Below are 12,330 nucleotides of genomic sequence, written 5' to 3' on the forward strand. Positions count from 1 at the left end.
AATTGAGGGTTGTTTAGAGTGATCCCAAATAATGCAAAATTCCAAAAAGGTTCTCAATGGATTAATGGTGGTTGAAGTGGGGAGATCGCCGTTTTTAGGCACGCGTTGGTTATGTTTAAACGTATTTATTTATTTATTTATTTGTTTTTTTATGTTTATTTTTTATTGTGGTGATTGTCTTGATTCGATAGAGGGACTGTGCTGTCCATTGACTGCAAGAAGAAAAGCAAAGAAAAAAATAAAAAAAAATAATAAAAAAAAAAGAGAAAAAATTTTGAGCTTCTGTTAACTACTGTTTTAATTCTTAAAGGGTGTTGTAGGTGTGAACAGCACTTATCTTTTGCTCTAAATCGGTTATTGGGTGAGGTGTCCCGGGTAAAGTGTTATTATTGTGTTTTTCACACCTCACTAACAATGCTGGTTTGAGTGGTGTGTTATAAGAAAAATTGGTTTCTTCTCTACCCACATCATCTTCTTAAAATGATTTAACCAGTTGGGTTCAACGCTTTTAATAGAGGACGAACTCCTCTCTCTGCTGTATCGATTGAAATTTCAGCCCATCAATGTCAATCTTAATTAAAGTCGTTGATTTCTTTTGATTCAAAGGATAATTTTAAAAAAAAAAACCGACTCAAATTAGGTGATCTCGTCGATCTCTCTTCTCTCTGTCAAAAAGAAATTCAGAATTCAGCGGTTTAGATTATTCTAAATGCAGAGATTTGAGCGAATGTTGGTTGAGAGATCAAGCTTAAAGATGTCCCGAATCAATTCTTACTCGTACCTTGGAGGAGTTTGAACCGCGGTGATTAGTCCCATCTGTGTTTTCGCTGCTTTGTTCGATTGAATCATGGGTTCATTCGGTCCAAAATCAGTAATAAACATTTTGAGAGTCTCGAGTTTCCTGATCTTAACGTGCTGGAATTTCTGATACGTTCTAGAATGATCGCTGGTACTCGTGTACTTAGGTCCAAGTTCTATTGCTAGTGTATTTTATGAACTTCAAAGGGACGTCCAAATAGAACTTCAAATTTTTTTTTCTTAGATCCCATGCTCGGATTCAAACAGAACTGTTGACTTCATGACCAATCGGCCAGTTCATCTTAGTATTGGATTGATTTGTGCGGTTGTTTGTTTTGGTCGAAATTAAAGAGAAGGTTGCAATCGATCCTTCTTTTGAGGAAATTGAACTTGAATCTAGTCTTGCTGTCTCGAAGTTTCGCGAGCCAAATTTGTCAATCACGTAGATTTTTTCCTTCCTTTTCTTTATATGGTGACCTAGAGTTAAGATCAATGGTCCATTGGGGATGAGATCAGACCTCACATCAGACCCGGATCATTCTAACTTAGGGATATTTATCGAAAAAAATATGTTCTGATTTTTTTAAGTCGGTTTTTTTTTTGTTTTTTTTTCTTTAGACCTTCTAGGCCGGATATTTATATGTTGTTTTAGGTTTGGTGAATGTGTCAAGTTTGATTTTGAATTATTTTTATTAAGCAATTATCACCCTAATTTTGTTTTACGAAGCACCTCATATCATGATACTAATCAATGTTTCCTTTACTTGGTTGCAAGCAAGTTGGTGCAGCAATAAACAATTTTTCTTTAGGTTGTGATTTTAATTTTTTTTAGCAACAGTTTTTGGGTTTTGAAATCATGTTTTTTTTAGAAAAAAAAAAGAGTTTTTGGTTTCCTTGGAAAAAAAAAAAAAAAAGAAACTTTCAATTGGTTAAAAGAAAATCATCGTTTCTTATCTTAACAATCACCGTTTCGTCCTCAATTCAACACTTTTGGGATTTTAAATTATTTCGGGTCACCCAAAATAACCCTTAATTGAAATACATAAGGAAATAATGCTTGCTTCTAACATTGATATGCTTAATGTGCTTATGTGATTGGAATGGTATTGATCTTGATTGAATATTCACATGATTCGAATGATTTTTTTTAATATTCATGTAATCCAATGTGTGATTGGTTTGATTGGGCCCATAGGCCCATTTGTTTGAAAAAGGCCCCGGGCACACCCCACCCTATTTTGCACACACCACATGCACGTTTACTGTTTTACCCACTTACATGTCCCATATAGCCAACGTGGCACTAGTGCGTTGCCCGGTTTCTTCGGAGATGCGAAGTCATTCATGAAAACCACAACTCCAGTCACGTACCTTAGGGTATATAAAACTGGGGCATCAATACCGTCTGATCAGGTGATTTTGAGAGATATATTGATGCACCCAGGCTGGAGCGACCTGAGCCTTTGACCTATTGTAAGCCACACAGTAACATGTCTCGATTGCCAACGTAGTACTAGTACGTGGTCGGTCCCCTCGTGGGATGCCAAACCATTTATGAAAGCTACAACTCTTGACTCGTACCCGTAGGTATAAAACATAATCTAAGTATATCAATTGCACTTCTTGGTCAAAACTGGTGCCTAAGCAAGATCTTGCCCCACTGTACCCTACTGTACGAGGGGGATAGAGTACGTCTATTCTAGACGAGAGGTATTTAAGTGGGCCCTTGCTCAGCATTGTGCGCCACCTCTCAACTGGAGATCAAACTGGCTGTTTTTGGCTTCAAAGAAGTGAATTGAGGTTTTAGATTATCACCTATACGGTATATCAAACCAAGTCACCACGTATTGAGAGGTATATAGGTGCGCTTGGGCAAGGGTGGCCAAATAAAAATGCATTCTACTTAGTGAGCTTAGAGTCTAGAAACCTTCCCAATAGGTCACTACTCGAACTTATCGTGGGTATTCCCGGGTTGTTTATTGAATGGGGCCTTTTGATTGATGAATATATGTGAATGATGAGATCAAAGTGTATGATTGTCCTCAAGGATCAAAAATTTCATTTTTGAAAATTAAAATGGGTGCACCGACCCAATAAAGAATCCATTCTTTTACAACAATGACCCAGTCCATCTCGATCCAACAATCATGATGGACCGGGCCATTTAAATCAAAAGGGAAATCGAATTTACAAAGAAAAAAGGAAAATATTTTCTAGAAAAGAATGTTTTTCAAAAGAAGTGTTCTCTAGAAAAATATTTTTCAAAAAAAAAATATTTTTCAAAAAATGTTTTCCATAAGAACAAAATTTTCTGAAAGGAAAGTATTTTCTAAATAATAAGAAAGTTGATATTTTACATGGACCTTGGAAGAGTACTAAAATACCCTTTTTTGTCAAACCAGGATGCTAGTCGCAGGCGATAACCCAATCGATCAGTTAGTCAAAACGACCGTCATAGGAATGCACCCTGTGGAGAATATCAATTTTGGGAGATTCATGTTGAGGAGTGCTCTCTACTTCCACGAATTTGAGATAGACTGGAATCTCTTATATGCTATGGCTAAGCGGTGGAACCCCTATCTTCACATATTCCATATGGGGTATATGCATTTGTGCCCCACTCACGAGGATTATTGTGGCATTATGAGGATATCCACTTCAGGACCTCTAGTCAGGCCCTTATTGAAGACCGGATATTCTGGTGATCTCGCCACAGCACTGAACATTCCCAAAGAAGAAGCCAAGGCCTTAGTCCATGATGGGAGATTGAACTTAGTACCTTTATGGGGCCCGTATCACTCCCGCAGTCACCCTATCAATGTAAAATCCGAAGCCTGGTGAGCTACTAGAGATTATCGATTGTGCCTAGGAATCCTAGCCCAATACATACTGACCTCCAATAGTGATGGCCAAACTATCCCTGAGTCCTTCATAGATATAGCCTTTCAACTCTCAAGGAAAGCCAACCCGGTACCTCTCATCCTAGCTGAAACTTTCTCAGGTTTGAATGCCATAAAATATGGTAAGCGGGAAAACTTCAAATGAAGCCCCTACTTACTCTATATGGTTTGTGATTGTCTCAAAATCGTAGATGTTCCCTCAAACCTCGAATATGGGCCAGAACACTTTTTCAAGAAAAACCTGTTAGTGCGTCATAACTCAGTCAAAGCTTGGAGTAAATGGTTAGACTCTCACCTTGCCCGTCATATCAGTTTTAGGTGCCCTTGGTGGATGACTGATCCCCTTGTTCTAGGAACCAAAGGATTTTACTATGTCCGTCTGATTGGTTTAGAAGAAACATCTTTTTACCATCCTAATCTGATCATAGAACAGTACGACGTACCTATAGAGTTATCCTTACCCCAGCACAAAGCTTTCTTTCCCCCTGAGCCTTTGACTGAAAAGTTAGTGTACCTCATCGAGAAAGCTTGGAACAAGCGCACCTTAGGATATCCAGACGGACCAGCAGAATTCAAAAAGCCAGTTGTTAGAGCCAAGAGGGTCAAGCCTGACAACAATCCTGATGACCATTAAGACAAAGCCAAGCGTCCATGTAAAAATAGTTCAAATCAAATTTGTTGAAAGATGTTTTAATAAGAACATATTGTTTGTCAAACATTTTAAATAAAACTATCTTTCTTTTTAATAAATATTTATCCTTTTCGAATACTCATTGTGTGAATGGATTATTAATGGATTGGTGCCACAAACCTTATAAATGATTCTCTAAAATGTTATCAAGGGGGTAATATTGAAATTGACTAAATCTACCTTTGATGGGGTCATATAGGATTATCATTGCGCCCAAACTCAAACGCCCACCTCCTAGTTGGAGTCGTAAGTCCAGTTGGTTAGAACGAACCACAGTACCAAGTCAACAAGTAGAGATGGCTTAAGAATCTGAGCTCACAGAGATCAGTAAGATCTTGGCAGCCTTTGCCAATGATATCAACAATATAAAAGGCAAAGTGGAAATGTTAGAACAGACCTCGAAATCGACGGGAAATCCTCTAGATGACCCAAAAAGAAAAAAGATAGAAGAGAAACGTCCACGTGAAGTCTTCGAACTTGACGGAGATGAAGAGTATGTTGATGAAAATCTGGCGTTATCTAACAGAATGTCTCAACTGGAGTCAGCTATGAAGAGTATAAAGGGTATTGATGAAATTGCAACAGGCATTGAAGCTCTGAATCGCATCCCTAAAATCCATTTGCCAGAGAAGTTTGTGATGCCTGAAATAGACAAGTTAACTGGGATAGGGTGTGCGAAAACACATCTTAAGGTGTATGTTACCAACATGCGCACTATGGGACTTAGCGACGAACATATGACATTATTGTTCCAAAGGACTTTATCAGGATTAGCACTACGTTGGCTAATGTCTCAAGATCCAGTTACTGTGGGTACATGGGAGAACATGTCAAAGGCCTTCTGGCATCAGTATAAATACAGTACTGAGATTGAGACTTCAAGAAGGGATTTGGAAGCAACTAAACAGAAAAATGGGGAGACATTCACTGATTTTATTAGTCGTTAGAGGGTCAAGGCTACTCAAATATGAGATAGACCTTCGGAGAAGGAACAAGTAGCGATTATCCTAAAGAACCTCTCTCAAGGATATGCTCAACACCTAGTAGCCCAATACCTCCCTACTTTTGAATCCTTGCTACAAGCTGGAAGCCAACTTGATGATGCATTTGCCTCTGGGATTCTTTCCAACCCCTCAGATAACAAGCCTAAGAAACCATATGTTCCCAAACCCAATATCAACCATACTTACATCGCCAATACCTCCATTACCCCAGCTCAACCCCTGGCCCGAGTGTAGACACCCCATTTTTGCATCCGCCTGATTAATCAAGTCGTCGACCCGATCGCAAAGGTTCCCAATGATGGATGTCTATTCCAATGCTTTATTTTGTTACCAGATATGTTTCAGAAATCTGGATGAGGTATCTCGAACTGACAAAACTTAGAAATCACGCTACGTTAGGAAAATACGACCCCAGAAACATAGAAATTATCATCTTGCAAACCAAAAAGAAGCTTCACGATAAAAATCACTAAATTACCAAAATACCCCTAACATCAAAACAACTCTAGAGCCTGCATTACGCTTAGGAAAACCCACTCAAACACATAAAACAATAAATCGAAACCAAGTAAACCACTTCGCCAATTTTCACAAAATTTGACAAAATTACGAAAATACCCCTCATAAAGTTCACGATCATTTCATATAAAAAACTTCATAAATGAAAAAAACCAACATTCCCATTCCTTAATTCCTTACGAAAAACGGATTCCAAAACATCCTGGAACATTGAAAATCGACTTAAAACGTAAAAAATCCTCTCCGAGGGCAAAACGGTAATTTCACAATTTTCATAATTAAAAAATTCGAAATTAATAAATAAAACATTAAATAATTAAAGTGAAACATTAATGAAATTAATTTAAAAAGTTGAACCTAAAAAATCGATTAATTGGACTCTCAGGCAAAATTGTTGAGGGTTCGTGGGATATTTCTTTAAGGACCCCTCCATTGGGGGTTCAAAGAATTAAAGATATAATAGAAGGGGGTTCTCCAAAAATTAAAAGTAAATCAAGCAAGACTGAAGTCAAGGTATTAAAGTCAATCAAGTGAAACTGAAGTCAAAATTAAAAGTAAATCAAGCAAGACTGAAGTCAAGGTATTAAAGTCAATCAGTGAGATTGAAGTCAAAATTAAAGTCAATCAAGCAAGACTGAAGTCAAGGTAATCGAGTCAATCTCATAAGACTAAGGTCAAAACCCTAAATCAAAACCCTAATCTAAAACTAATCAAGTCAATCTCATAAGACTAAGGTCAAAACCCTAAATCCAAACCCTAATCTAAAACTAATCAAGTCAATCTCATAAGACTAAAGTCAAAACCCTAAAACCCTAAAGACTAAGTCAAAACCCTAATTGAAACCCTAAAAAGAAACCCTAATCAAACCCTAAATGCTTCTAAAAACTTTATAAATAGGAGCCTCCACACCCTATTTTCGTATCAAAGAAAAAACCCTAGAAAAAGTAGGTGAAGAAGCCTCCATAACCTCCCCAAAACCCTAATTTTGGAGCCCCAACTCCTTCCCTAACACCCCTACTCCGATTTTAGCTTAAAAAACACCCCAAAAACCTCTCAAAAACACCCCAAAAATCCACCACAAATTCAAAGCATCCAGATCCAAGTAAGAGACACCTTGCCTCGGAGATCAGGAATCAGATCCGGAGACAAAACGAAGCAAGGAGTACGGTACAAGGAACTGTTCATTTTCAGATCTGAGGGAATAGCACCTTTGCAGATCAAAGGTAAATTTTTATTATTTTTTTTGAATCTAGTTTATCATTAGCGATGTAGATCTATTTGGGATAAGTAGATACCGGCATTGGCCGGGCGGGGTTGGTGCCTAACACCTTCCAACCCCGTAACATGATCCCCGGATTCAGATTTCTATGTAGATTAGTTCTTTTTTATCCATTGTAGAGTCATTTATGGTTCCTAGACCTAAACTAGGTGGCGACTCCCAAACCTCAAGGGTCAAAAGCGGATCCGCGCACCCCGCGGATCGAGGGCGCTTTCATAGGCGACTCCACTGGGGACATTGAGGATCAAACTTGAAAAACCCCAAGTATGGGAGTATCGCTAAAATAACTTATATTTTTTTTCTATATTTATTTGTTTATTCATTATTTGCATCGTTATTTTTGTTATTTTTTATTTTTTATTTTTTGATTATTGAATATGTGTTTGGACTTTAAATATTTGGCTTCGATATACTATTCTTGTGGGTTAATCAAGGGTCATCTAATGTGATCCTGAATAATGAAGGGTTGCGGAATGATTGGTTTTATTGAAGATAATATGATGATTGGTGGACTATTGGCATTTAATTTTTACGTGTGAAGATTTTTTTTTTATTTTTTTTAGGGTGGGTGCCATTGATCATTGGATAATGTTTTGTTTTCTTAATTTAAAAAAAAAGAATTAAAAAAAAAAAAGAGTGTGTAATTAGTTTCTTTAAATAAAATAGTTTTTTGGGTTAGGAAAATAGTGTTGTCCATTGACAGCAATAAGAAAATTAAAAAAAAAAAAAAATTCGTTTGGAGGTTCTGTCAACAGCAAGTTTGAGTTGGTGTGTCATGAGTAATGACGTTCGTTTCGGTTTACACACCAACTTAACAATAGTGTTTGAAAATGTTGAATGGTGCGTAATTGATAAAGGTTGTTTTTTCTTATTCCCACACCATCTTTCCAAACGATCTAAACATGAGTTCATCGTCCCCAACAGTGAGATCTCCTTCAAATCTGGTTTTTCACGTCTTGCTTCATCGTCTCCAACAAAGAGACCCATGTTAAATCTGTCTCTCTACATCTTGTTTCATCGTTTTGAGACACAACTTTGCCCGATCGGTTTCGATCCATAGATCTAATGGGTCTATGGGTTGGAGCAACGAAAAAGAAAGATTTTTTTTACAAGAAACTCGCGGCTTCTTCTTCTGTTTTTAGGTTCTCAATAAAAAAAAATCTGTTTTAAAAGGAGAGTGCAAATAAAAAAATGAAATTTTTGAGTTTAAAAAAAAAAAAATCTGCGTTGATCTTCTCGGTTTGAATCAACGAACTCAAACCCACTCTTTCAATCTTCCCTTTCAATCGAATTGTGGGAATAATGTTGAACTTTCTGGGTTGTTAAATTGAGAGAAAGAGAAAGAAGATGTACGGATTCACGAGCGTAAGCAAAGGAGACTTAGAGCATGGGACTCTGTATCCAGGCCTGAGTTATGGGGAGAACAAGCTTCGATGGGGTTTCATTAGGAAGGTGGGAAACTCTGGACTCTTGTTGCTCTTTGCGATCTTGCCTTTGATTTTGATGTGGCCATTGTATATTTATCATCAAAAATATCCATCGTACCTCATATTACTTGGGCTCTTCACTGCATGCTTGAGCGTTACTGTTGGCGTTGCTTGTGCAAACACCAAATAATAGTACTTGAAGCATTGATTCTAACATCAGCCGTGGTCTTCTCCCTGACTGGATACACTTTCTGGGCTTCAAAGAAGGGCAAGGACTTTAGCTATCTTGGACCTATCTTGTTTATCAGTCTCATTTTTCTCCTCCTTACTAGTTTTATTCAGATGTTTTTCCCACTCGGACCCACGTCAGTTGCCATCTTTGGTGTTCTTGGTGCCTTGATTTTCTTAGCATATCTTGTTTACAACACAGACAACCTGATCAAGCGCTTCACATATGACGAGTACAAATGGGCATCTGTCGTTCTCTATCTAGACATTCTCAACTTGTTCCTCGATCCATCTTGCGGGTGTTGAGGGGTATGCAAGTCAATAGCATTGACTCAAGTCCCACCTTATGACAAAACTAAGAGGACGGTCATCCTTGATGTTCTCAATGCTTTGAGGCGTCAGTGTGAACATAAATATTGTTTATTTGGGCAAGCTTTCACCACCTGAGGTTGGAAGTGACCATCATGACATCGTCAAGGAACTTGTAGAAGAAGAAAGGGTATGAGAGTTTTCTTTAATGTGTGTGCTGACAGCAAGTAAAAAAAAAAAAGTTTTTATTTTACCAATAATGCCGGGTCCCACCTTATCTGATTTTAAAATTAATATTTTGGCATACTTGTTTCACAGAAACCCACTGTTTTATAAATTTATTAGTTTAAAAAAAAAAAAAAAAAAAAAAAACTTGAAAAGACAGTCAAGAGTGGGACTAGTCTTACTAACTAAGTAAGATTTGCTTTCTTACTAAGAGTCATTGACTTTGTCACGTGGCACCCGAAAAAATGATCCAATGCCACGTGTTTATGGCGAATGAAATTCTAAGAATTTATATATATATATAAATTGATTTTCATTTCAAATTTTGATTTTAAATTTGATTTCATGGCCATTCCTTGGATCAAAGAAAAAAGAGTAATGTGAATTTTATTTTCGGATTTAAACTTTTCCATCGAAATCTATAAAGTCGTGGCATTGGATTATCAATCACGTGGGCCCAATGACTCTTTGTAAATTTTGAAATCTTAATGTGTTAGTCGAGATAACCCAAGTTCTCATTGAGAAATTTGTTGAGTCCTGAATTCAAAAATGCAAAAACAATTCCTGAAATTCCAAAAAAAAAAAAGAATTTTTTTGTGCATATTTCAATATTGGATCTGATCAATTATTATGTATTATGTTCATTGATTGATTATCTGAAATGCCATGATCTTAATGGATATATACATGCTTTGACTTCGAATTGGATATTTTGGATATTTTTGATCAATATTTATTCGATATCAATATGTTGATGGTTTGAGTGGTTTGATCTGGCCCATGAGCCCATTTATTAGAGAAAAGGCCCCGGGCACACCCCACCCTGTTTTGCACACACCACAAGCACGTTTACTATTTTATCCACTTACACGTCCTATATAGCCAACGTGGCACTAGTGCGTGGCCCGGTCTCTTCGGAGATGCGACGTCATTCATGAAAACCACAACTCCAGTCACGTACCTTAGGGTATATCAAACTGGGGGCATCGATACCGTCTGATCAGGTGATTCTGAGAAGTACATTGATGCACCCAGGCTGGAGCAACCTGAGCCTTTGACCTATTGTAAGCCACACAGTCACATGTCCCGATTGCCAACGTAGTACTAGTACGTGGTCGGTCCCCTCGTGGGATGCCAAACCATTTATGAAAGCTACAACCCTTGACTCGTACCCGTAGGTATAAAAGATAATCTAAGTATATCAATTGCACTTCTTGCTCAAAACCGGTGCCTAAGCAGATCTTGCCCCGCTGTACCCTACTGTACGAGGGGGATAGACTACGTCTATTCTAGACGAGAGGTATTTAAGTGGGCCCTTGCTCTGCATTGTGCGCCACCTCTCAACTGGAGATCAAACTGACTCTTTTTGGCTTCAGAGAAGTGAGTTGAGGTTTTAGATTATCACCTATACGGTATATCAAACCAAGTCACCACGTATCGAAAGGTATATAGGTGTGCTTGGGCAAGGGTGGCCAGATAAAAATGCATTACACGTAGTAAGTTTAGAGTCTAGAAACCTTCCCAGTAGGTCACGACTCGAACTTATCGTGGGTGTTCCCGGGTTGTTTATTGAATGGAGTCCGTTGATTGATGAATGTATGTAAGTGATGTGAATGATGAGATCCAAGTGTATAATTGTCCTCAAGGATAAAAAATGTTATTTTTGAAAATCAAAATGGGTGCACCGACCCAATAAAAAATCCATCTCTTGCAAATGACCCAGCCCAACTCAATCCAACAATCCTGATAGACCGGGCCATTTAAATCGAAATAGAAATCAAATTTTCAAAGAAGAAAAATAGTTTACAAAGGGAAGCATTTTCCAGAAAAAAATATTTTCCAAAAGAAGTGTTTTCCAAAAAAAGTGTTTTATCTTTAAAAAAAAATGTTTTCTAAGAAAAAACGTTTTCCAAAAATATTTTTCAAGAGAAAATACTTTCCAAATAAAAACTATTTTTCAGAGAAAAAATATTTTCCAGAAGAAAATGTTTTCCAAAAGAAAAGAAAAAGAAGGAAAAATAATTTGCAAAAGATCTATTTTTGCATGAAAAGTTTTTATGGACCTTGGAAAACTACCAAAAAATGTTGCAAAAAATAATCAGATTTGTGAAATAAAAACATTATTTTCCAATATTTTTCAAGAGTGCAACATAATTATTTTTCTTCTAATAATCATTGAATGGATGAATTTTTTAATGGATTGGTGCACAAAATTCAATAAAATCTCAGGGTTTATTTAAAATGTTATTAAGGGGGTGACACTGAAATTGGTTAAATTCACCTTCAAAGAGGTTAAGGGTTATCATTGTGTCTAAGCTCAATCGTCCATCGTCTAACTAGGGTTGTAAATCCGGTCAGTTAGAGTAAACGTCAATATCAAATCAACAATCAGAAATGACCTCAGAATTTCTCAACATCGCGCCCAGTTGTTCTTTAAAGATCATAGTGCTTCAATCCTACCGGTTATAAGCATATCTCAGTCCTCAGTCCTAATCAAACCTCGTATGAGTACTTATCTGAGTTTTCAAGAGTCATTTGGGTTAGCTCGAGTCCCTTTTTCCAGCAAGGTCATGTCTTCCTTAGATTGATTCTACTCTTTCCTATTGAGTCAAGTTAGTTCATTGAGTCTATAGAGGTGTCTGTTGTCCCATCTGAAATTGATCGGATAAAGAAATTTTTGAATACCTCGAGCGCATTACGAATTAACTAATAATTTGATAGATTTCGTTTCTGAACAAGAAGATAAGAGTCGGGCTCAACCTTTAATCGAGAAAGGAAAGGTCTTTGACCTCGAAACAAAAAATAATCCTAAAGAGATTCAAATAGAAACCATCTTATCCCTAAGGAACACGAGGGGATAATGAATTTACTCAGAAATTTCAAAAGACTTGTTCGTGTGATCATATGAGGGTATGCTAGGTACAAGCTTGGTGTTTGTTCAACACGAAAT

The 12,330-nt window shown here is 37.2% G+C and overlaps 1 pseudogene; it reads left to right on the forward strand.

Moving 5' to 3' along the window:
• The first annotated feature begins 7,863 nt into the window (after window positions 1–7,863).
• LOC147396395 (BI1-like protein pseudogene) lies at window positions 7,864–9,167 on the forward strand (annotated as a pseudogene).
• Window positions 9,168–12,330: the final 3,163 nt, after the last annotated feature.

Source organism: Akebia trifoliata, chromosome 8, assembly GCF_017979445.1.
Source record: "Akebia trifoliata isolate Shusen 1 chromosome 8, ASM1797944v1, whole genome shotgun sequence".
NCBI classification, from domain to species: domain Eukaryota; kingdom Viridiplantae; phylum Streptophyta; class Magnoliopsida; order Ranunculales; family Lardizabalaceae; genus Akebia; species Akebia trifoliata.